Source organism: Pongo pygmaeus, chromosome X (genome assembly GCF_028885625.2).
Source record: "Pongo pygmaeus isolate AG05252 chromosome X, NHGRI_mPonPyg2-v2.0_pri, whole genome shotgun sequence".
NCBI classification, from domain to species: Eukaryota; Metazoa; Chordata; class Mammalia; order Primates; family Hominidae; genus Pongo; species Pongo pygmaeus.
The window spans coordinates 22224829-22252387 of NC_072396.2; the positions used below are offsets into that span (position 1 = coordinate 22224829).

Below are 27559 nucleotides of genomic sequence, written 5' to 3' on the forward strand. Positions count from 1 at the left end.
GATTATCTGGGGTCGGGATGGGGTGGCAATCTAATCACGAGTCCTTAAAACCAGAGAAACTTCTCTGGCTGGGGGCAGAAGAGATGTGATGTGACAAAAACGGAAGTCAGAGAGACCTGAAGCATGAAAACGGCTCTGTGCACCATCACCAGAATGAAGATGAAGGAGGCAACATGATGAGGAATGCAGACAGCCTCAAGGAGATAAGAAAGGTTAGATTACAGCCCGGGGGAAGAAAAAAAAAAACCAAACACCTCTACAGCAGCAAAAAATTGAGTTCTACCAATAACCTGAGTGATCTTGGAAGTGGATTTTTTCCCCAGAGCCTCCAAAAAAGAGCTCAAGCCAGCTGCCACCTGGATTTCAGCCTCATAAGGCCTAGAACAGTGATGCCCACCTGGACTTCTCACCTACAGAACTATGAGATGATAAACTTGTCTTGTTTTAAACTGCCCAAATTTGTGGTGATTTTTAAGGTAGCAGTAGAAAATGAATAAAACTGCCAAGGCAATTTTGAGCTATTACCCCACTGATAAACAATTTTAGTGACATTGACTTTGATTGTTAAACACAAACCGTAAGCTGAGAGATGAGTGACCTGGCGAGTTTTGGTGGTCAATTTGCTCCTGGAACATTTACCCTGACTTGGATAATGTTGTTTTCTAAAAGGTCCTGAAATACTATAAAGGAAAATGTTGATGGATTTCAGAAATTATTGTGTCTGGCTAGCCATGTTTTAAAAATATGACAAAGCTATGACTATTGCAAAAAGAAAAAAGGTTGAAAGGAAATGCATGAATTTAGAAAAGAGATTTTACCATCATCAAGATAATTTTCTCCTATAATAAACCTACAAGAACAGTAGGAACTTTGGGGCAATTTATCTTGTTCCTTGCCCGTGGATGTTATGCTAAGCAGCTGGACACGTCCCCAGTCTTTATGGTCTTCTCAATTTCCCAGCATCAGATTTCTAGCTGCTAGCCAGTGGTCCTGTTAGGAAATGCCTGCATTCTGAAATCACAGCATGATGCTTTCAAAGACTTCCTTCTGGGCATATTTTATTAGCTCCAACAACAGAAACCAATTCTACTTACCTTAGAGAGCAAATGAATTTATGGCAATGTGTCCAATAGCTCACAGAATTAACAGGAAGTTTAGAGAATCAGCTGTGAAAATGGGCAGGAAACAAAGGAAGCCAGGCAGTTGTATCCACTGCCAAAATTACATCATAGAAAGAGTCTATTAAAGAAGCTGCCTCTGAGCCATGGATGCTACCCCTTGCTCTGTCACCTTTGGATGCCAGCTACTGTGGATAAAGCTGCAAAGAATTCTAAACTGTTCCCTATTTCTTTCTCCAGATCTGAAATCCTGAGTGAAAGGATGCAATTTTTCTCAGCTTATATAATACGCAAAAAAAAAATCTAGGCCCGAAAGGGTGGGAAAATCACATATTTTAGTTTCTCTAGTAGGCGTCAGGACTCTTCTCACCTCCAAAACTTACACTGCGGATCATTCCCAGACATAGAAAAAGGTGCAAGGTTTACTGAACTCTCTACCCCTTTGGCTGATCAACATCCCTGAAGATTCATCTTCTCATATATGCAATGTTCCCACTTCAAATAATGCAAACTACCCTATTCCCAAGTAAAATAATCCAATATTTCATCAGTTACTTTTTGTAGCTCCTCATCCAAGATGTCTGAAGGATACTATTTCTGTCACGATCCCTTCTCAACCACCAGCTCACTTATATACAATAGTGGTGTAAAGGAAGATGAAAGAAACAGAAATCACTCAAAATGTGAGAATATGTACATGGCACAGCAAGGAAGAAAATCTGAGTAGAGCCTGTAGTCCTGGTTTCTGCTCCTGATAATGAGTTCATTCTGACTTAGTTTCTTTTCACCCATTTCACTGCAGTTACCTTCAGTCCCATCTTGGCTGGCTGTGGTGATATGCTGGCAAATGTTTAACAATCAGATCTCTAGGAAAAAAAGATTATATTAATTATAAATTTTATTAATGTAAAGGATATTTAGTGCAAAATTTACATCATAAAAAACATTTATGATGTTCTTTATTATAAATATTATAAATTCCATAGAGCCAAGTGACTGTCAAAGATCACTTTTGTTAATTTTTTTTCTCCAACCCATGGTTGCACTTCAACAATGATCTGACAAAACCAGACTGCAAATAAAGGCTTGCCTACTACCCAATTTGGCCAAAAAATTACTCATATTGTTAACTAATGAGTATAGTCATGACAAGGATATTGGTTGATAATTTTGTTTGCATTAACAAGTAAGATGAAACTAAAGAAATGAAGATATATGACTGAACTTCATTTGTTCATCAACGATATGAGTTACCGCTTTACAGAATCAGATGAGTTTTCAAATATTGAAAGAATATTTCCTCAAATTTTTGTGCTATCCACAATTCAATGGCTACAGATAGAACATGATTTTAAGTTTAACCTGCATTATTAACATTTTCTCCATTATTTTCTTTAGACAATCAACAAAACATATCATGATTTAATTAATTTTAAAAATACCAAAACTAGCTTTTTTTTTTTTTGAGACAGAGTCTCACTCTGTCACCCAGGCTGGAGTGCAGTGGCAGGATCTCGGCTCACTGCAACAACGTCCACCTCTCAGGTTCAAGCGATTCTACTGCCACAGCTTCCTGAGTAGCTGGGATTATAGGCACCCGCCACCACGCCTGGCTAATTTTTGTATTTTTAGTAGGGGCGGGGTTTCACCATGTTGGCCATGGTTGGCCAGGCTGGCCTCGAACTCCTGACCTCAGGTGATCCACCTGCCTCAGCCTTCCAAAGTGCTGGCATTACAGGCGTGAGCCACCATGCTCAGCCTAAAGCAAGCTTTTTGTATTAAAGCTTTACATCTTTTTCTTGTTGGACTTGAACTTCCATAGAATTTTATGCTAATAAGTATATAATTTTTATAGTTTTATTTGTACTCTATCGTACTTCTCAGTGTGTGTGTTTATATATAAATATCTACTGGAATTTTTTTCTTTTTTGTTTCCAGCTTTATTGAGGTATGGCTGACAAATAAGAATGGTATATATATGGTGTACATGTTTTGATAAACAGTGTGAAATGGTCATCACAATCAAGCTAATTAACATATCCGTCATCTGACATAATTACCATCATATTAACTGGAATTTTAAATTTCATCTCTAAGTGTTAAAAATATTCTTCTGAATTGAGTTATCACTACAGTTATTATTTGCACACAATTGTCAAAAACAGTGTGCAAGTATAAATGTTGATAAATAATCATTAAATATAAAAAGCAAATTGAAATTACATTTCTTAGTAATATGGATGGGCTGACTTTTAAAAATTAGCTCATGTATTCATGGATGAATAGGACTTATTGCTGGAATGAGGCAGGGTTCAGCAACAATTCAGCAATTTATTCCTATTTTTATCGTGCCAGTTCCAGGAATAGCCCTTAAATGGCTAGGCAGTTCCTGCTTCTAGACTCTTGGAAGGCAGGTGCCTTATTTTTATATTTTATTTTGATATGACTTTGATATTGCCCTATTTTGATATTACTGGCACATTATTACAGACATAAGCACCAAGAAACCTTGCTTTTACAAGTATGTGTACAGGAAGGGAGGAGTTTTGCTATGCAAATATCACTCAATTTGTTGAACTCTTGCTGAGTATATGCTAAATGTTACATAATCTATCAACCAAAAATTATTTTTAATGATGTATCAGCTCCCAGCTCATAGGTTTTTCAATTTTGTTGAAAACAAAGACTTAGAATTATATGACTTGAGATATTCTTTGCATCATTTAGTTTCTCCGTTTATGAAGCACACCAAAAAGACATTACTAACCATACAACTATTAATTTTGCTTGTTCTTCTTTCTCCAACAGGCACCATTTTTCTTTTTTCTTTTTTTTTTTGGTAGAGACAGGGTCTTACTATGTTGACCAGGTGGATCTCAAACTTCTGGCCTCAAGCAATCCTCCTGCCTCAGCGTCCCAAAGTGCTGGGACTATAAGCATGAGCCACCATACCTGGTCTCTCAACAGGCATGTTGTTTAGCCTGATGTACTTAGAGAAGTTAGCACAAGTTTTTTTCATTAAGTATTTGTCACTACATTGTTATTTCTAAAGTACTTTCATTTCAACACATGCTTTAATTCTATTTTCATTAAAAGCTTGGAAGTGCAGCTTTAGCTCATTCAAGATGCCTGCCATATCCTGCAATCTAAAAAAGCCCATCCTCATTGTCAAACCAATTAGTCAAATAAGAGTTGCCTCTCTGTCATGTGACATCTTATATTCTAGAGCCTCTCCTTGAGACTTGGGCTTCTCACAGCATGGTGGTCTCAGAGCAGTTTCTCTTATAGGGTGGTGGTTTTCCAAAAGTCGGGAAACATAAACTGCCTGGCCAGTTAAGGGTTACACCTGGAACTGACACCATGTCATTTCTATCCTACTCTATCGATCAAAGCAATCATAGGGCCCTCTCAGATTCAAGAGGGTGGAGAAATAGACTCCACTGAGGGAGGGAGTCTCTGAGAGAGTCTCAAAGTCACATTCAGAACACCATCAAGATGGTAGATATCATTGCCACCATCTTTGGAAACTACAATCTGCCATAAACAGTTTCTGAGAATGTTTCAGTAATATTTAGAAACTGAGGAAACAACCTTGGGATGGGTTCAGTGTCCCATAGGCCCTACCATTAGGTGGACTTCTGTCCAAACTCCATTTATTTTCTGTCCATCTGATTAATGGGTCACAGTAACTTTCTTGGTCCTCAGGAATCAGTGTGATCTCAGAGTCAGTGTCCAATAATCCCCCAAAAATGTACATTTTTCCCTTTCCCAGTGCACATTTACTAAGGTAAAATGAGTCTCACAGTGGAGTCTCACTGATGAGGGCTGGAAGGGAGATCCAGAAAGAATTGAGGAAGTCTTTGTAGTGTTATTTCTTGGAGCACACAGCCTCCCTTTCACTCAAGGAGCCCTGGTCTGAAAGTTAGGGGACCAGGTTCTAGAAGTAGGTGAGAGGTCCCAACTTGGTATTTTTATTTTTTGGCATATGTCTAACCTCTGTTCACCAGATATGGAATGGTAGTGGTGGTGTTATAGAATCCAAATTAGGGGCTTAATAGACTATCTAGGATCCTCACACCTGGGGATCCCATGATCAGTCCATTACTGCCACAGATCCCTGTGGCTTAGACTCTTCTATTTTCAGTCTAGGAACCATGATCATCTTGCTTCTGGAATTAAGTACTGCCTCCTGGTCTCTGTCATGTCAAGATATTCATAACACATTGACATCATGAAGCCTGTTTCTACATATTATCTCCTGTCAGTAATTCTGGTTGACAGAGAAGAGGCACTCCCCTCACCAATTTATTTCTCAAGGCCATGAGGGAAGGAATTGTCTTTTGGGGGTTCTCAAGTAACATCATCAGTGTAAATGTGGAAATGAATCAACTCAAACGTTACTATGTTCATAAGTCTTTAGAGTTATTAAAAATGAATTTCTTGCATCTCAACTTTATTTATAATAAGCCACAACTGACTCCAGGTTTTAGCCAACCAACCAAGTAAACTATTAGAACTACTTTCAGCCTCAAGTTAGCCTACTGGATCAAGAATATCTGGTAAGTGGACCCATATTGATTAATTCAGCCCAATATAGAGTTTTTTCTATTTTTGGTCTAGCACCTCAGAATCCACTTCCACATATATTTCCCAGATTTTTATAGATTATAAATCACCAACATGCAATTATTTTGGCATGTAAGCCTTCTTCTTCTGTGGAGACTTGGTGATTGGCCCCCAGAACATGCTGATCTGACTGTAGAGGTGGGAGTAGAGCGTGAGAATTGGCTTTCTGTTGAGTTGCTCCTTTTGGTAAGAGGTCAGTTAAAATTCAGGGTTTTATTACTGAGGAAGAAGGGAAGAATGCATACTGTGAGACGCCTAGATCTTTCTGCCACTTTTAAGATATTTTTACATTTTACTGTGGTGAAACTGCCTTCTACTTTTTATATGTCCCCATCACCCCCAAACCACCATGGTATGGAAGCTGATCAACTGAAAAGACTTGCTCGCTCCCCTTCAAGCCCAGGGCTTCCCAGGACATCATATGACAATCTATTCAACCACATTTCCTATGCTGATAGTTTCATTTCCTAATTCTCTCTTGATGCCATTACCTCATTTGCCCTTATCACTGCAGAGCCTAGCAGGCGACCAAATCGTTGATATTGATTACATGTTCTGTTCAAGTCCTCTTTCTCTTTTGCTCTTTTCATAAATTTATTCAAGGATGCTTTCTTATTGAGCTAATACTTAAGTCCCAAGTCATGTATAGTTTTGTAATGAGTTACACAAATAAGAGTGAGGGAAAGTCTGGTATGCTTTTGAACCATGGGATTTAACCATGAGGATATTTTATTGAAGCCTTCAAAAAATCCTAATAGATTAAAACACGCCGCTTTTACAAAGGGACATTTGGGTCTGATCAACTGTTTTCTTAGGGACACATCTATTTTTTTAAAATAAAAACAAGTCTTTGTAATAACAGTAATCTTATATGTTAATAGTATATGAAATAGCTACTAAAACAACCATGTAATGTTATTATACAGAGAGATATTAGATTAGATTAATATAGATACATGGATAGATAAATATATGCCTCCCTGACTTTATCTCTACATCATTATAATGAAAATGTAGTCTGGAAAATGTGCAGGAGGGGAGAGATATTTGTGGAATTATATGACATAGGATGTTCTTTAGAATTTCTGTTTTAAATTATTTTCATCATCAATACTGTTTCCAAAGTGGGAGCCCTGGTAGGCAAAAACAAGTATGCCACTTCCCTATCCAGGGGGTATTAGACCCCTCACCAATTTTTAGTGGGAAAATACCAGGAATAATTCATGTTGATTCACTTCCTGAATTAAAATAATGGGGTATGCTTAGCCAGTGACATCTTCAGTAGAAAATGTGTTCTGTGATCTTCTACAATAAGTATTTTATTTTGCCATTTATACATAGAAGCTGTAATGGGCCCTGTACTTCACCCATATCCTCCTGGCTACTATGTTTCAGTGTACACGACCCAGCTTCCAAACTGCCAACCACTGCATTCCTTTGTTAAGGGCTTCCTGTCTCCGACAAAACACACTTTGCCTGCCCTGTGTAACAGGTAATCCTCAATGAAAGAAGGATGGGAGTTGGTACACAAATACCTCAGCTCCCTCACTCCTCAGCTGAGATCACTCTGAGGTGTATGTTCTATTCAGACTCCCAGAACTTCCCTGGTGAGATTAAGCCTGTTACCCATAGTCATACCTGACTTCACAGCCCCTCCCTTCAGTTGCCTTCCCTGCTTCATCTCACCTCCCCAGTTCCCTACTGGTGTTTCCTTTCCTGCCTAAACAAGCTACCTTCCCTTGAACCCTCATCTCAGAGTCTGGTACTGGGGAAAGCAAACTAAGACAGAAGCCAAAAAGAAAAGAAAAGCTTATTGATGTGCTAACTACCCTGGACTTTGGCCTGAATCATAACTTCTGATTTAGATAGAGAAATCTGGATTATGGAAGATATTGAAATTAAGTCAAAATGGTTTGAATCATGACTTCAATCACTATATAATATAGATTAATTTTTAAATCATTGTTGGTCTTTTTTTATATAAAATAGTCCTCCATATACTCATCAAGTATAGTCCTCAATGTAGCCCTCAAAATTGCTTATCAAAACTCCAGTAGACTGTTTTGGAAGTGTCTGGGCAAAGGAAAGTGCAGTATCCTTTCCTCCAATGGCACATGGCCGTGTGCTGGATCAGGGCTCATGGCCTATTGATTTTGCCGCAGGTTTAGTTTTGAAAACACATGCAACCATTTAAAGTGATTATTGCTCTTTTTAATATGGCAGCGAAGGTTAAAATGCAGATCAGTCTGAGCGAGAGACCAAGCTCTGGCCCATAAGAAGCTGCAAGCAGGCGGGAGGGCTGTGGCTATGCTCACGTCACTAGAGGAAGGAGAGCAAATGGGGATTAAGGAAGGGCTGGTGCCCGAGTCATCCCAGGGCAGTTCCAGATCACATGTGCATCAAGACTATGTGACATTTAGATGTCTCGGGTCACCCCAAGCCACCAGATTCTCTTCTAGTCCTTGCTGTACTTGGAAGTTCCCGCATGTACTCCTTACACATCAGAAGAAAATAGATGATGAGTGTTCGATTGTGCATGAAGCAGATAGATTTCCTCCTCAGCTAGACTGCAAAGAAGCCACCAAACCTTCGGTGACCCACCAAAGGGCTGTAGAAGTAAATCACTCTCCCTTCTCTCTTTCTCTCATTCTGTTTCTCTCCCTCCCTTTTTTTCCCCCTCACCCTCCTACATGTCTTCCTCTTTACTATGTCTTATGCAGCAAGCAAGCTCTGAAGCTTAAAAAAACAGATGATCTTTTACATGTCTTTGTTTTTGTAAAGTCTTGTGACACCAGACTGCCCCTGAGTCATTCTTCACAGCTCCCACCTCCCTATGACCCATCCACCTTGTATTTGGGCATCTGTAAAGTTCCCAGTACATCTGTAATCAGATAGAATGCATCAGGCCCCCTGAGGAAGAGTCTGTTGTCCTAAAAATCTGATTTCCAGACCATAGCAAGTGATTTCAGCTTATTTACCGGGATCAAAAGTTGGCAAATAACCATGATGGTTGAGGACCAGAGACTATTACATAATCATCCTTTGGTGGAGACAATGAGGTCACATGTTTACCCATCTAATCGCTGATCAGGGACATGTTTCATTGCAGATAATGTGCTCACTGGCCCACAACTTAATTACTGAGTGTCTGAATCAACAAAGCTTTCAGATGTAGGTCTTGCCTAATGGTGCATCTGTTAAAGATCATTGCCTCTGGCCTCTAAAAGAAAGCTCTGGGGGATACAACAGGCCATTGCCAGTGCTGTTCTCAATGACCTCTCATTGAAAAACATGCCAGTTCCCATGGTTTATTTTCTAGCAAGCAACAGACATTATTGTTTATATGCAGGGCCAAATAGAACCAGTGATTCCAGGGTGACAGATATTGGTAAATCCTCTGGTGAAAGCATGCTCTCCGAGGACATTAATACCACACAACAGAGAGGGGGTGGATCCCCTCCCAGGCTAGGAAAGAAAATATGTCAATAAAAGTCTGGGGAAATAAGCAAGCAATAAGCAAAGTAGGACCAAAATGTTAGGTGTATTGGTTGGGGTCCTTGCAGTAGACCAGGATCTAACTACAGAGTTTGGAGTCCAATGGTGTCTTTTGAAGGGTCATTTCTCCTGGTTAATTCTTCCTTCTGAATTCCCTACCCTATGTGTGTGATTTGCCTGGATTCCAAATAGAGCTCCCACCATCCTGCTCCTGGGCCATCACTATCACAACCATGATGCCTAGCAATGAATTCAAAATTTGGGAAAAAGAAAAGTTTGGAGTTTTTGTTTGTTTGTTTTTTCAAGATTTAAAGAGCCTTGGCCAGGCGCGGTGGCTGACACCTATAATCCTAGCACTTTGGGAGGTCGAGGCAGCTGGATCACTTGAGGTCAGGAGTTTGAGACCAACCTGGCTAATGTGGGGAAACTCTGTCTCTACTAAAATTACAAAAATTAGCTGGGCGTGCTGGTGCGTGCCTGTAGTCCTAGCTACTCAGGAGGCTGAGGCACAAGAATTACTTGAACCCAGGAGGCAGAGGTTTCAGTGAGCCGAGATCACACCACTGCACTCCAGCCTAGGAGCCTGGGCGACAGAGTGAGACTCCATCTGAAAAAAAAAAAAAATTAAGGAGTCTTGGTCCATGCACTATTATTATATCACTGGAGGCAGCTATGCTATCTCCTGTTTCCTCATCTGCAAATTTAAATAAATGCAACATGCCATTTTAAGGAAATTGTAACAAAGTTGGATCCACCAGATGATTTTAGAATGCTAAGCAAAGGCCTAATTTCCAATACTAAGCAGAAATCCCATGCCCTCATGGGTGTCTGGCCTTCTACAAGTTGAGATGTCTCCTTTGGCTTCTTCTGATGCTCCTCTTCTCCCAATGAATGCAGGAAAACTCACCTCCATCAGAGTGAGGAGGGTAAGGATTGACTGAGATCAAGAATCTGTGTGTTGTCAGGGCCAAAAGACACAGTATGAAACAAAGCAAAACAAAATCATAAATCAAGAACAAAGCCTTCCCTGTTTTTTGTTTTTGTTTTTGTTTTTGTTTTTCCTAAACCTTGCCATCAGCCATAAAGCAGCATGGATTGCGTGGGTGGATTGGATGTTGGTGTGTTCCAAATACTTCAGAAAAGAAATTCCTTCAGGATCCTGTCTTTTCTAGGGCATCATCGATGCATGAACAATATTAAGCAGCAGGAATAGTTTCCCAAGAAGTCTAGACCCCCATTCTGTATGTCTAGAGACATGAGCTACCCCAACACTGGAGTAAAACCTGTCGGCACACCTCCTCTAACCATGGCCCTCCCAACAAACAATCAGTTTTGAAAAATTCAATTTGAGAGTGCAGACCTGCGTTGGCTTTGCAGCTAATCTGCAGACATTTGAAGCCCAAGGGGAAAGCCTTCTTCCCTATGGAATCTGCATTGTAATATATCCTCACTGAACCAGGGAAAGAGCTGGTCATAAAAAAGAGCCTTGTTATTTGATAGTGGGGTTTCTCCTAGTCGGTGGTGTCACTGAATTGTTTTGCTCAGAAGTCGAATGTTAAGGGATTGATTTTCCTCCTTTAATAAACAAGCACAGGGGTGAAGGATGTGAGGCCAAGCGCATTCCACAATCTGAAAATGATTGCTTAATTGAGGTTGCTTTTCTTTCTCTGAAGAACACCTTTAAGTGATGATGTTAAGGCTGCAATCTTATTTTACGGCTGAATCCCCTCTTTTAATAATCGGCATTTTTTTTTTTTTTTTACTTTGTGTGATTTGCCTTTAGTGTAAGAGCTAAACAAGTTTGGTCATTTGTGTAGAGAAAAAAAATGAGCTCAATACATGACCGCTAAGGATTTTCTTAGCCTGGCAACATCCTGGTGGGTTGCTTCCTGTCTTCGTGAGTGCTCTTTGTATGGCTTGCTGAATGAATACATGATTGCATATGAACATTCTGATACTATATCCTCTCCTTTGGAAAGGCACAGAAATGTAATTAATGATATGTGAGGCAAAGAACTAGCGATGGGCCACAGATGCATACATTCAGCAGCAGGTTAAAATCCCAAGAGAGCATCAGTTATCAAGTTAAATGCAGTTTCTATTTCAAGCTAGATTGCAAAGCAATGGGATAATGCCAGAGGCCCTCAAAAGGAACTAATTTTAATTGATCAACCCATAGTCCTTGAATCCAAATGAGCCCTGTTCTCATTGCCAAAGGGGGAACCCTAATTCTAGGTCAGCTCAAGAATGTAGGAGAGGGGATTTCGCAGGATGGCACATTAAAATTAGTAGTGTTCCTTACATGGGCCTGATCATAATGGGAGGCTTTTTGTAAATCCTCTAACTGCTCTAGTTAAAAATGAGGGATTCATTTGGGTAATTATCATCTCCCATGCCCTGGGCCTAACTTAGAAAACTACTGTGTCATTAAGCTATTCAGTAAGTAACCTTGGAAACAAAGCTAATTACCTTTCAGTCTGCGCTGTTGAAATGTAAAGATCATACAAAATGAGCGCTTGAGGTAATTCTAGAGAGGCTTATGTGTTCCTAATGGCTTCTGCTCCAAATAGAGAAGATTTCCAAGTGTCCCGCAGGTCCTGGACCCAGAGGGGCCTTCTTTCACTCATGCCTCAAGCACAATATAGGAAAATCCTACACGTGGGGGAGGGGGAACAGAGAGGTATGGGTTGTCTTTTTTTTTTTTAAGCAAGGTGATTTTCTGGATGAATGTGCTCTGTGTTCCCCCAGCACTTAGCCTATAGACTGACACATAGTAGGCATCCAGGAAATGTGGGTGGAGTGAAAGTTGTATTGCACTCAAAGACACTCTCCTTGTAGTAGAGTATGATTATCATACCATTTACAGTGTGCAGTGTGCACACTAAAAACTGGGTATGGTACCTTATGCTTATTCACACCAGAGTTGTTTCTCTCCTAATGAATCTTCATCTGTTTGTACTTTGTTTCTCCTTCATGGAAAAGTTGCATAATGATTGGTTGTTTATAAACCTGTAAGATAAATAAGGCTGTTTCCATGAGACATATGGGTTTTTAAAGACCACTTAGCATGTAATGTGTGAATTTTAAAAATTATAACTTCATCAAAAGCAAAGACTCTGTCTTTTCCTGTATTATACTATATGTGCTATCTAATGAATGATAGAATGTGGAAGTTCCTAAATCCTATATATAATGAATTTGAGCCTTAACAAAATACAATACATATTAAATTTAAAATTCAAAAAATCCATTGAATTTGTCTAATGACTTTGGTATGTATTGTGCTGCAAATTTGCCTTGGAAGACATTAAAATTTGAAGACAATTTTTATAACATTATATCAGAACTTAATTTTGAAACTGAACATAGATAATTTACATTAAAACAAAGTGAACACTGAAGCAAATTTGGTAACCCTACCCAACTACTCTAATCAGTATAGAGTGAGACAGTCTGAGACAACCTAGCGCCTATTTAGGACCTGTTTACCTCGTCTGCTGACAGATTATTAGGCTGGCATATTTTGTTCTGATTGATATTCCCCATACCATATGTATATATTAGATGTAGATGACCAGATAAATCACAGTCTGGTGAAACACGTGGGACCTATGACCAGACAGGCACCTTTTCGGGAAAACTTAAACTCATCAGGCACTGCTGACTCTGTGGCCAGTCACATGTGTAGGCAATGATAGCCCTGCTTTTGGAAGCTGATCTCTATGAAACAGAAAAGCGGGAGAGTAATTTACACTTGGGATATTTCAAAGTACATCTGATTTTTTACAATGGTTGGCTCTGAAGCAAGGATCAAAGTCACTCAGCCCGAGAAACGATGTTGAGGTCTCTGCATACCAGGTAGGTGACATGCTTGCTTTTCAAACAGTGTGCTCTTGATAACCTGGTCTGTCAAATCTTCACACTGTGAAGTTGCCCGAGCCTTTCAGAAGATCATAAGACACTAGAGGAGCACAGGTGATTCTGTTTGGTCTATGATAGTGTTGGACGTTGATTCAGTTGGCATAGAGACTCTCCATTTTAGCAGCAGGAGACATGTTTCATCTTTGGATGGCTCTTCTCCTCTCTTGTTCTGTTTGCTCAGCTTTACTTTATTGTGCCTTATAATGAACTCTATTCCATCTGGGTGAGGGGAGTTTCTAACTTATAATGAACTGTATTCCATCTGGCCTCTATAGATATAAAATGCACTCACTGTAAAACTTCTCATCCTTGGAGGAAGAATATCAATGATATCCAGTTCCTCAGGTGATATTTAACTTCATACGAGTGATAAGTCAGCCATGATTTTCCCCATGGTACTCAATAATTCAGAATGAGAGGCCCCCACTTAGGCAATATGGATTTCGGCTGACTCATATCTCATTTCTCTCCAGGTTAGGGGATATGTAGCTATCTGAAATATAAAAATTAATTTAGTCTAGATTCACATTTTACATTTAGTCAAACATTTATTTGAACTCATAAAAAGTTTAATGACATAATTTAAAAGGTGAAGAACTAAAATGCATTCCAAATATTGACCAAAATACTGTAGGAAGTAGCTTGGAAAACTTTTCATCAAAATCATTAGGCACATTGCCATATCATTCTCCATAAAATCATATCCCTCCTCAAAACCACACCCTCCAGGTGTTGAATTTATGGGCTAATTTGTTCTGTGAGGTGCCAAAAATGAAGATAAATTAAAGTAAGAAATACAGCCAACTAGAAGGAAGAGATATAAATGTACAAACAGGCCATTTCTGCTAGAGTCTCAGGCATTCAGGAGGTTCATAATCATCATACAAATATATAAAATTTTAGTGAGCTATTGAATCCATCTTCTGCCTCTTTATTTCTTCACATCAAGCCTGAAAAAGAAAAACCAAAGGAAACATGAGTTTTTCGCCTCCAGTGTCATTAAGGCATAATTGACAAATAAAAATGGTATATATTTACAGTGTACAATGCAATGTTTTGATATATGCATACATACATTGTGAAATGATTAAGTCAACATAATTAGCATATCCATCACCTCACATACTTATTTTTGTGATGAGGACATTTAAGATCTCTTAGCAATTTTCAAGGATACATGATTAACTATAGTCATGATGCTGTACAATAGATCTGATATGGTTTGGCTGTGTCCCCATCCAAAATCTCATCTTGAATTGTAATAATCCCCACATGTCAAGGGTGGGACCAGATGGAGATAATTTAATCATGGGGGCGGTTCCCCCCATGCTATTCTCATGATAGTGAGTGAGTTCTCATGAGATCTGGTGATTTTATAATGGCTTTCCCCCGTTTTGCTCTGCACTCCTCTTTGCTGCTGCCATGTAAAGAAGGACGTGTTTGCTTCCCCTTCTGCCATGATTGTAAGTTTCCTGAGGCCTCCCCAGCCCTGCAGAATTGTGAGTCAATTAAAACTCTTTCCTTTATAAGTGACCCAGTCTCAGACATTTCTTCATAGCAGCATGAGAATGGACTAATACGAGATCTCTAGAATATATTCCTCTTATGTATCTGAAATTCTGTCTATTCTTTAACCATCATCTCCCCATCCACATCACCCCCCACCAAGCCCCTGGCAACCACCATTTGACTCTCTGCCTCTATGAGTTTAATGTTTTTAGATTCCACATATAAGTAAGATCATGCCATATTTGTCTATGTCTGGCTTATTTGACTTAGCATAATGTCCTCCAGGTTCATCATTAGCATAATTTTCATGAGATATGTTAGGGACAGCTTATAAATCAATATGATAGGAATAAGTCAACATTGAAGACCCCATTTTCACTTGAAAACTTCATCTCTCAATTCCATGAATGTAAATGAACTATGGGTAGATGCTGTGGCCATCAACTTTGGCTCTAGTGATTTAAGTAATTCTAAACTAAATTAAGATAGCTTCTCCTGAAGGATTAGAGTATGTTAGTCTTATGATTATGGCTTGTATGACCAGTGATCCCTGAGGTAAATTTGCATTCATGGCTCCTGTTCTTCACCTCTCCCTACTACCATGTAACTTTGTAGTTTTCTACCACTGTGGGTGGGGTATAATTCCTCATGCCTGAGTTTGGCCACACATCTTGCTTTGGCCAACAGAATGAGGCAGAAATGATGGTGTACCAGTTTTGAGCCTATGCCTCAAAAGGTATCACGTTTTTGCTTACTCTTGTATTTCTGCTGTTGCCATAACAAGGGTATGACCAGGTTAGCCTTCTGATCCCAGAAGAAGGACAAGAAATATGTGGAGCAGGGCCACCCCTGCTAAAGCACCCTAACCAGGCCCCATGTAGAGCAGAGCCCCCAGATGACCTGCAGACACATCAGTGAGTCCAGCCAAGATCAGCTGAGCCCAACCTATATCAGCTGAGGCCAAAACACATGAGTTAGAATAAGAAATTATCTTGTTTTAAACATTGAATTTGGGGTGTGATTTGGTATACAGCAATGGCTAATTGATATGGTGCCACTTCTTTTCAAAGCTCTTGTCATGCAGGGATTCTTGAACACTATTTACACATTTGTTTTCCATTAGTCTTTGGTGTCATTCCTTGTGTGTTTTACTTATGTGAGTGAGCTGAATCTTTTCTTAAAAATGGAATGCTCACCTTTTGTATTGCCAATGGCTGGAGAAAGAAAACTCCATACACAAGGATATTCCCCCTGCTGGGGCAGAAACTCTGGTTTGGCACCCTCCATAACCCTTGTTTTTCTCTACTACAAAGGCTGGTGAGTGAAATAATATACTCTATTTCTCAGTCTCTCTTACAGCTAGGGGGAGCCATGGGGCCCAGTTCTGGCCATTGAGTCTGGAGAAGTCTACAGCAGAGAGCTATCTATAAGAAAGCTTCTCTTTCTTGTATATTTCTTTAGAGATCACAAAGCCCATAGTGTCATTGAACATTTCTAGCATTGCTGTGATGCAGGTTGTGTTGTACTCACTGTTGAGATGAAATACATAGAGGTTCAAAAATCAAAGTAGCTAGCTCAAAGTCTCATAGCTGGTAGACAGAAAAACTGGGATTTTAACAGAGGTGTCCTGACTTTAGGGCTGTTTCTACTCCACTAACAAGGTATGGATGGTTTGTGAACCAGAGGAAAAGGTAGGAAGTTATTAATGATTGCAAAACTGAAAATGCTATCAACAGCAGTCAGCATAGGTTCTTGTATTTCCCCAGCATTTTATCTTATTATCAAAAGAACACAATATGAGATTTACTCTCTTAATACATTTTAAGTGTATAATACATTATTGTTGACCATAAGTACAATGTTGTACAGCAATGTTGTACAACTACCACTTCACTCTTTGATTCTATGTGTTTAACTATTTTAGCCACCTCATATAAGTGGAATCATGCAGTATTTGTCCTTGTGTGACTGACTTATTTTACTTTGCATACTGTCCTCAAAGTTTATCCATGTTGTCACATATTGCAGTTTCCTTCTTATTCCAGGATAAAAATTCCAGTGTGTGTGTACCACATTTTCTTTATTCATACATCTACCAATGGACGTTTAGGTTGTTTACTAATTTTTTAAGAAACTATCAATTTTCAGTCCATGCCAGTCACAAAGTGGAAGTAAGATACCACCTCCTTCCCAGCCCATGGTTTCTGAGTGACCGGCAATTTCACAGCTTCATCCTGGGGTATCAGGATCCAGGCTCATCTCTGGTCATTCTCCCTCAAGTATCCTATATTCTGAGTTCACTAGACCACTTTTTGCTCCTGTAATGACAACAGCCTTTGGGCCTCCCCTCTTTGGTTATAACTTTTGACTAAAATCCCACCTCCCCATGATTCTCCATGTAACATGCTGAATTGTCATTATTTGCTTATATGCATCATCTCACTCCTCTCATGTTTCCCACTATAGCTGCCCTGCCACTAGGCTAGGATCTTTTAAGGATATAAATATGTCCTATTCATTTTTACATCCCATTGCCTATCATGGCACCTGACACATAGCAGGGGTCCAGTGATTGATGAGTTGGACTACTGGAGAAATGAAAATAGGAAAAGAACTGGAGTTGCAGTTATAGCCAAACCCACATTCTTCAATGTGAGTCAGCAGTAATGAGTGAAGGCTCATAGATGCAGAAATCCAGGAGTGTTGGATTGATGTGCTATGTCTCCACTATGCTGCCAATTCTGCCCTAGGTCCCAGCTCTAGCCCCATGATGGCCAGGGTATGCTCTAGCCACTTTACTGCTATGGTCACTGTGCTGGATGACATATGGCCAGTCTCTCTGGCTAAGTAAGAGGCCCATGACAAGCTTCCCTTGAAGCTGAGGTATTCCTTGGGCTTCTCTGAGCAGCATGGAATGGGTGATGATCCATAGGAAATTGTCACTGAAGCATGTTTTATGAGGTGTGATTTCTCTCCAAGATGTGTCCAGACTGAGAAGCACCATCTGCACCCAGAAATGGGTACCATTTATGTGGCAGGCTTGATATGGACTCTGATAATCCTTTATCTGTCCCAGATAGATAGGTGAAATTATGGCTATACTGAGAAACATAGGATGAGCCATTTGCATTGGAGAGCCATAAGATGTCCTTCACGACTGGGTTCAGCTTATAGGCCTCTCTGACTTTGAGACAGTTTTATAAACATAGAGAACTAATGAGTGGGTAAAGAAAATGTGGTATATATACCCCATGAAATACTACTCATCCATAAAAAGGAATGAAATAATGTCTTTTGCAGCAACTTGGATGGAGCTGAAGGTCATTATTCTAAGTGAAGTAACACAGGAGTGGAAAACAAAAAATTGTATGTTCTCATAAGTGAAGCTAAACTATCAGTATGCAAAGGTATACAGAGTGATATAATGGACTCTAGAGCCTCAGAAGGGGAAGGGTGGGAGAGGAGCTAGGGATAAAAACAACATATTAGGTACAATGGACACTACTCAGGTGATGGGTGCACTAAAATCTCAGAATTCATCACTATACAATTCATCTATGTTACAAAAAATCCACTTGTACCCCAAAAGCTATGAAAATAAAAATTTTTTTTAAATGGAGAAATCTTGATCCAGGTTTCCCAGACCACCACGACCACTGTGAGATGACCATATTTAGGAAAATAAATGCATGGACTCCTTAACATAACATTAGCCCCAGGGGAACTGTGCTCTTCCTCTTTACTTACTGCAGCTGAGAGCCAAGGGAGGCCTGAAAACAACTGTGAAGAGGGGGAAGCTGGGCCAGTGCTATCAACCTGTGCTCATGTGGGAGTGGAGAAACAGCTGATGGTGGCAGTACCAGTTTTGAGCACCTACTATGTGCCAGGCACTCCACCAACTGATTACACAGCTACCTTGTTCAGCCTACAAAATAAATCGGATTCTTCTTTGCAGAAGGAGCCAGGCATGAGGTGGCAGATGAAGCAGGAGCCATTGCAGGTGTCCTCCTGCAGATCACCCTGTCCCTCAGCTTCCCCCACTCCCAGGTCCCGGTAGAATTCAAGAAGGCCCAACATGCCTGGAAACAGGACTGCACTGATGGATAAGGTCAGATATAGTCCATCCCAGAGTACAAAGTCCCCAGACGGCCAGAGTCTCCATCCTTGGCTTTGTGGGACTCAGCGTGTGCTCGGGGTGCTGGCATGATACCAGAATACAAAAATTCGGGAATCCAGAGACCTGAGCTCCCTGCTCTGCGTCAGGGCTTGAATTTAGAAATGAGAAACAATGGGAAGGGATCCAGAGCTAAAATTGCCCACTCTGTAAAGCACTCTTGTTTGTCAGGGTGTTGGAATGCAAGTGTATTGGGCTGTCTCCAGGGCCACACTGCTTTGCTGCCTAGACAACAGCTGTCAGCTATTCTCCTGTGCCCTGTTCTCCTGTATGGGGACATTTGTGAGAACGATGGGGAAGGTATGGCAACCAGCTGAAAAGTCATTCTCTAGCTACCCCACATAACTTTTGTATCCAGACCAAAAATGACATGGAAGCACAACCTCTAGTTTACATTTGGGAAGGGCACATCTTGGCTGGTGTGGGGATGATACACCAAATATCCCCCTTGTGTCACCCTAAGTCCAGACTGAGGAACATGTGATGTTTACGCCTTGCTGTGACCCATTTATAGCTGTGTTACTCATAGTTGCCGTGGCCCCACATACATCATGTGGGAAATGGAGTCCACTCAACACTTGTCTGCATTTTGTCCTTTAACCAGACACTCAGGGGCAGTGCAATGATTACTTCCTCCTACGTGGTGGTAAATCATAGAGCCAAAAACACAGTGACACTCGAAAGTACTTGAGAGAAGGCAGTGCCTCATGGTCTGGTTCCATATGCAATGGCCAACCATGCACCCAGAGCAAACTGGTTAAAGCTCTGGAGTTCCTTAGAGGGCATCAGAAATAAGACAAACGCCTGGCATTTGTAAAGTCTTCTAGAGTTTACAGAGCACATTCACACATATTGTCCCTTTTACTCATCAGGACCACACCCTAAGGAAGGTGGTGCAAGCTACAACTAAGGCTTGTAAGGAACAACACACACCCAAGCTCAGAGAGGCGCTCAGCCTAGAATTGCACCCAAACAACTCCAAACCCAAAACTCTTTCTTTTTTCCCAAACAGGTACTTGTAAAGTCAGAGAAACAAAACTCTAAGTAAAAATTAGGAACATTTTTTCCTAAATTGTGAAACATCCACCAAAGTTGCCTTTGCAACTCATGAAGCCTTTGGTGGTTAAAGTGAAAATTGAAATGCTTCTAACAATAACTATATAAAAACGGAAGAAGAGGAAAGCATAAAGACCAGAACATTTGCCTTGGTCAAATCCTGCACCTGAAATCCAGATTAAAGTAGTGTTAAGTGCAGGACCTGGATAATTTGAGTGACCATAAGGAAAAGGCAAATTGCATATCCAGGTTGAATCTCATTAAAATATTTTTTATTGATCCTATTATATTGAGAGTTTGTTATATTGGATATCAACTCAGAGTTAGGGTCTGGCAACTGAGATACATTTGTTTGGTGAGATCTTGGTGGGGAAAGGGGCATCATCAAAGACCAGTCACCATAGGCAGCTCCAGATTTTGTGGGAAATTTCTCTTCATCCATCAGAACACAGTCCTCTGTGTCTCTAAAGGGGCCACCGACTTCATTGGAGAAATATTGACCCAAGATTTCCCTACCAAGGCAGAGTTCTATAACATCTAGAAGTAGACAAAGTGATAAATAAGTCAAGGAGACTGCTGTCTTAATCAAGAGGTTCTCAGCTTTTCCAAAGATGACAAAATCTTTCTATATTGTTTATGCCTTGGCATTCAAGGCATAGAGACAATGGTGATTATATCAGAAGTACCAAGAATCCTCCTACAACTGTCCAGCAATGATCTGTGGCAGCCAGGGGTTCTGGAGCAACCAAATGGAAAACTAATTTTTTTGGCATTTAACTAACAGAACACGTGAAACAAATGTAGGCCTCCCTGCCTTCTTCCCATAACGCATACCTGGAAAGCACATTGTCATAGAGATCACCTTAAAGCTGATTGATTGATTGTTTTCTCAGTCACAATGATGGTAATGAGTGGTCCAAAGACTCAGTAGTCAGATAAAAAGATGGCCTTTGATGTATTATTAGGCAAAGATATGACTATAAGGCTTTATAATCTTTTAAAATAGTAAAACTTTTTCAAAGATGAATGGAACTAGAGTTTTGGTATTGCTCCTCATTTTAGAAATTAGCAAATTAAGATCCAGAAGGGTTGAGTCACTTGTCCAGGATCACACAGCTAGCTATCGGCTGATCCACGATGAGGTTTGGAGCTCTTTCTGCTGCACTAAATTCTTTTGCAAAACTTGTAAAATTAGCATACATGTATTAGTCTGTTCTCACACTGCTAATAAAGACATACTCAAGACTGTGTAATTTATAAAGAAAAAGAGGTTTAATGGACTCACAGTTCCACATGGCTGGGGAGGCCTCACAATCATGGTGGAAGGCAAAGGAGGAGCAAAGTCATGTCTTACATGGCATCAAGCAAGCAAGAGAGAGCATGTGCAGGGGAACTCCCCTTTATCAAACCATGAGAGCTCATGAGACGTATTCACTATCACGAGAACAGCATGAGAAAGACCCGCCCCCATGATTCGATTATCTCCCACTGGGTCCCTCCCATGACACATGTGAATTATGGGAGCTACAATTCAAGATTTGGGTAGGGACACAACCAAACCATATCAATAAGTAATCTGTACATATTGACAGTACATTAGAGGCACACATTAACAACTGATACACAGGAATATATCTGTAGTGTACCAAAAAGTTTACTTAACAAATATTCATGCATTTGTTCTAATGAACACCAAAATTTCACTTAAAAATATTTCTTTCCTTCTCAGAATCTAGCAGTGTTTCTAAAAATACTTTATATAGAGTAAAATGCACAAATCTTAAGTGAGCCTGATGAATTTTTTTACCATGTATATATCCATGTAAGGCCTTTATTTTTACATAGCTCTTAAATACTACTGTATATGCCAACAAATCCGCGGGGTTTTGTTCATTTGAGAAATACTAGTTTCAAGAGATGATAAAACAAGTTTTCCTTTGAAAAGAAAGGGAGAGGAAAAGAGGGGGGAAAAGGAAACCATCAATCATCAGATAAATTGAGAAATACTGGGTTAAGCAAAGATAAACCACCTTCTTAGTTTAAGGGCTCCTTGGAACTTTAAATATACAAATATATAGTGTGTGTGTTAGGTGTGGGGACCATACCATTGTATCACTTTCAAAATTTACTCAATCACTGAAGCATTTTTCCAGTTTTATACTGTATAAATTATTTATCATTCATTATATCACAAATAGTATCCATAGTATTTCATGAGGTGGCTGCACCAGAGTTTGCTTAATTGGAATCCTATTATTGGACATTTAGGTTCTTAATCAATTTTGCTACCATAAATGAACACAACCTTTTCCATGTGAACATTTTCATTAGAATGGACTTCCATCAAGACACAACTGGGTTGGAAGAGATACAAATCCACAATGACTGGGAATTTCTCCATTTATTAACCCCTCCACCCTCATCATTTATACTGCTGTGTGCCTGCTATACAGAAGATACTTAATATTTTTTGAGACTGTGCATATGTCTTTTTCACGATCACTTTCCTATTCATCTTTGTGGATTTTCTTAAAGGAAAATCAGTAACTGTTTTCTTGAGCATTCCTTTGATTTCTACTGAAGCTGCATATTTTCTTAGGCTTCTCTACTAATTATACATCCACTTTTGTGAATTGTGAGTTCATTTCCTTTGTCTATTAAGGTGTTAGCATTTTGCTTTCCAATTTACATGGGCTCTTTACATAATTATACATTTCATGCAAAACAATTTTCTTGATAGAGTTTGCTATTTAATGTTTGTTTGGTTTTTTTTCAAGTATCTTGTTTTTAATTATTGAGAATTTGAGAGATTATTTTGATGGCTCTTCTTTAAAAAGCTGCCCGGGGAAGTTTAAATCAATGCCTTCATTTTTTCCTCTAAATCATTCCAACCATTATTTTAAAAGCTACTTATATCCAAATCTTACCTTTTGAAGCTATCATCAAATAACTTAATTTTATAATGTTAAAAGAGATAAGAGGCCAAATAAAGAAGGATGTTTATGGAAAGGAAGAAAACATAATTGATTTGGAGATTTGAGATCTTGTTTATAGGCTGTTGTAACTCACTCTGTTGTGTGTGTGTGTGTGTGTGCGCGCACGCATGCACATGCGTGTGCTGGTGGAGGGTTAAACCACCTAGAATGGGAGTTCAAACGTGGCTGCACATTAAATCTCCTGGAGGGAGTTTTTTTTAACCATCCCAAAGCCCGGCTGCCCCAAACCAATTACATCAGAGTCTCTGGAAGTGCGATCAGTAATTTGTAAAGCTCCCCAGGTCTCTCATGTGCAGACAAGATTGAGAACCACAGCCTAGGGGGGCTTCTCAGTCTTCAACATCCATATGAATCCCTGGGGATCCTGTTAAACTGCAGATTCTGACTCAGGAGGTCTGGGGAGAGGCCTGAGACCACACATATCTAGTAACTACCCAGGGGATGCTGTTGCTATTGGTCCATGGACCACTTGAAAATGAAGGTTCTAAACTAGTAGTTTTCAATAGAGGGAGAGAATGATTTTTGCCCCCCACCCCATGGTGGGCATTTGGCACCATGTGAAGACATTTTTTGGTTATTACAATCAGGAAGGAGAGGGTACTACTGGCATTTGGTGAGTAGAGGCCAGGGATGCTGCTAACTATCCTAGAATGCCCAGAACGGCCCCAGTAACAGAGTTGCCTGGCCCAATTGTCAACAGTGCTGAGGTGGAAAAAAAAAAAAAAAAATTGCTGGTTTAGAGACAGCTGTTTCTGATGAAAGAAAATGATCTCAAACCTGAGCTAGAACAGAGCTTTGTGCACTGGTGTGTTAAGTGGTCCCTTCTGGGAAGCATTGCTGATAAAACATATTAGTAATTTTCTAATCAACTTCAATGAGATTAAGAGCCCCTTCTGGGAGATCTGATATACCTGCCTCACTAAAGTCACCTTGTAACAGAGTTCTGATCACTTGTACCTTGTCTCACAGTGTTATCTAACCACATGTTTTCCTATTCCAAGTTTTAGAACTGGATTTTTGAAGCCTTTTTAAGCAACTTTGAAATAAAGCTTTGACATGTGTTTCCAATCAATTCATCAGAGAAATTGCTTTTACACCCTTTGCCTTGCCAGTCTCCAGGCTGGTTCCCAGGTGGGACCCTGTCTCTGCAGTCAACAAATGTTTCCTGAGTGTCTACTGTGGAGACATTTTCACAACCCATTCTGCCTTCAAACCCAGCTTTCCTGCTTTCCACCTATGCTACCTTGGGCAACTTACCCAACAACGTGAACCCCAGTGTTCCAAAGGATAGGAAAATAATATTGTCAAATTCACAGGGTGGTTGGGAGGATAACATGGTAAAGCATTTAGCAGAATGCCTCTGACAAAGTCAACATATACTATTACTATTATTCAGGGACAAAGATCCACAAAAAGCTTATAAATTAAAACATCCCTTCCTCCTTTTCTATCTTCCAAACAAGATTCAATCTTTGTCATCTTGGCTTCAAGCTCTTTGTGGTGCTGATGGTTGGGGAGATCTAAATGTGTAGAGAGGGAACTGAAAAAAGTGAACTGAGTCTAAATTACATGTAAAAGGGGCTTGGGGACTCAGTGGAAAATAGGATTTCTTGGAAAGAAAGAAGAGAGATTTGAGGTAAAACGTCTCTAGGATGAGAGAATCTTGGGCCAATGAGAAGATTTTTAGGTAGTTTTACTGTGTGTTTTACAATGTAAATCTTTTTTTCTTTTTTATTTTATTTGTATAAATTTAAGGAGTACAAATGCAGTTTTGTCACATGGATACATTGCATAGAAGTGAAGTCTGTGCTTTTAGTGTACCCATCACCAAAAGAGTGCACGCTGTACCTGTTTACAATATAAATCTTTCTTAGGTGAAGATTCACATTCCTTCTGGGGGCTGATATGGTTTGGCTGTGTCCCCATCCAAATCTCATCTTGAATTGTAGTTCCCATAATCCCCACATGTCATGGGAGGGACCCGGTGGGAGGTAATTTAATCATGGGAATGGTTATCCTCATGCTGTTCTCGTGATAGTGAGTTCTCATGAGATCTGATAGTTTTATAAGGGGCTTTTCCCCCTTTTGCTTGACACTTCTTCCTGCATCATGTGAAGAAGGATGTGTTTGCCTGCCCTTCCACCATAATTGAAAATTTCCTGAGGCCATCCCAGCCATGCCGAACTGTGAGTCAAACCTCTTTCCTTTATAAATTACCCAGTCTCAAATATGTCTTTATTAGCAGCGTAAGAACAGACTAATACAGGGGCCATTTTTAGAAATCAATGTATGTTTCTTTTGGACACAGCTCTGTGCTTAAATATGCTTAAGTGGTCTTAAAAGTGGAAAGCAGAATTCCTAGTTTTATATGGCCTACATTATATGCTAGAAAATGTATTAGGCACTGTGGATACACTAGTGGACAAGTCAGACAAGTTATCCCCCTTCATGGAACTTAAGATCTAGAAGGAAAATCAGACAGAATAAATAATGGCAATCCAGTCCTCCATTGTGATGGGTGCTGCTATCCTGGGACAAACACAGGAAGCCATGGATGCTTTACCCAGTTTAAGAGGCAACGGAAAAGTTTTTCAAAAATAGTATTTAACTGAGATTTGAATGATGGGTAGGAGTTAGCCAGATAATGAGTACGGGAGGGAACAAAGATCAAAAAATAATATTCTGAGCATGTGTAAAGGCCTAGAATCAGCATGGCACCTCCATCAGCTGGCAGAGGTTCACTAGGATTGGAGCGAGGAATGTCCTGCACAGGCAGAAATGCAAGATGAAAAAAGCCTGCCAAGTCTGAGACAGTTAACACAGGCCCGAAGGGTCATGGGGAGCCGCTGAAGGATATGCAGCAGGGCAGTGACCCGATCCATTTTGTGGGGTTTGGTTTTGTATTTTTTGAAAGATCCGCTGACTGCAGGGCTCTGGCAACTGAAAACAAGTGAGAACAAGCTTTGAGTAGTGAAGTGCACAGGTCACTTTGACAGCTGTGGGCCATTAATGCTCCAATTGTTCAGCGAGGTCACCTGTGTGACAGCAACAAGAATACATAGTGGATGAATGAAGTTTGCAAACCTTATTTCAAGGCGAAAAGAGGGGTCAAACATATGAGAAGATCACAGCACTTGTCCAATGGCTCATGCCTGAGGATTGAGAAGGGAGTCCCTTGTCCATTAGCAAAGGCCCAGGGGCTCCTCACTGAAGCATTTCAGTTCCAGATCTCAAACTTCCATTGAGGGCTGAGGAAAATTCCCACAGGTTACACAAACATTACTTTGAGCAGTAAATCCAAGACAATCTGCAAGTGACCACATACTGTTGGGCAAGCAGTGGGAACTCATACTGAGCTCTCTTCTGGCAATTTGCAGTATTTTGTGGGCTGTGAGGAATTTGAGCTTAAATAAAGCAGAAATGGGCAGTCTCTCGGATCCCTTGGCTTAATTTATTGAACAGGGGAAATAAGCCTTGTGAGGGAGACAGTTCCATTCCTAACGATTTAACCATAAATAAAGCCCTGCTATAAATAGAACTCAGGAGAGAAGGTAGCTTGTCAGAGGGCAGAGGAGTGGGCCCCATTAGACAAAATAGGTCAGGCGGGGAGAAAGTTGTCATTTCCTGACTAGTTAAGCTAAGCAGACATGACAAGCCTTGTCGTTTTTGAACTGATTGAAAAAGGATAGCGAATATACAAGAGGTTGCTTTCTTTTTGTTTCATTTCATAGAAGATGACTATTTCAAAGAGGATCCTGAAAAGGAACTTGATAATATTTAGCACAGTTTTGAGTTTTGTGCTTTAAAACGTATGTGTATGTTGGCCTGAGTGTGTGTGTACTTTCAGAAACATAAGTTTTCACAGAAAAAAATTATGTGCTTCTCCTAGGAAGTTACTTGGGATTCATTCACTTTCATCTGAGATTAATGGAACTCCAACTCCTGAGGAGAGTTTTCCCTCCCATTAGTTGGATTGTTCGTAATATCCTCTGCTTTTTTCTTGTTGTTCTGGGTTTGATCCTCAGAAATCAAAAGAGAGGCTGGGCGTAGTGGCTCACGCATGTAATCCCAGCACTTTGGGATCCAAGGCAGGCAGATCACCTGAGGCCAGGAGTTCGAGACCAGCCTGGCCAACATGGTGAAACCCCATCTCTACTAAAAATAAAAAATTAGCTGGATGTGGTGACGCACACCTGTAATCCCAGCTCCTCCAGAGGCTGAGGCATGAGACTCGCTTGAACCCAGGAGGGGGCGGTTGCAGTGAGCAGAGGTTGTGCCACTGCTCTCCAGCCTGGTCAGTAGAGTGAGACTCCATCAAAAAAAAAAGAAGAAAGAAAGAGAAAGAAAGAAAGAAAGCAAAAGAGCAGGAAAACCATTGCATATGGGAGCAAGCTGAGGAGAGGGAACAGTGTGCAAAAGCTAAGATGTATCACTCAAACAATGGATTTTTAGTTCACTTCTGGATTTGCCTCCCTGTAGAGGTTCTGCCTTCCTCTCCCTCCTTTTGGAGCCCCTCCCCACTAATGACTCAAGGACATGAATAAAAGACTTTCCTCAGTGCTCACACCATGCACCGTGCTTGTGTGCTGTCAGGGCTTTCTCTGTTAGAAGCATCAGAGAAACTGGCTTAACATTTGGAAATAATCTTCCTAATCTTCCCAAAG

At 40.2% G+C, this 27559-nt stretch overlaps 1 protein-coding gene across 1 annotated transcript in view; it reads right to left on the bottom strand.

Moving 5' to 3' along the window:
- Positions 1–13688: 13688 nt before the first annotated feature.
- Positions 13689–27559, bottom strand: part of SMPX (small muscle protein X-linked) — a 52066-nt gene continuing 38195 nt past the window's right edge. The window contains exon 5 of the mRNA XM_054472269.2: positions 13689–14110. The gene's annotated coding sequence lies outside the window, so the exon portion shown is untranslated. The remainder of the gene's footprint in view (positions 14111–27559) is intronic.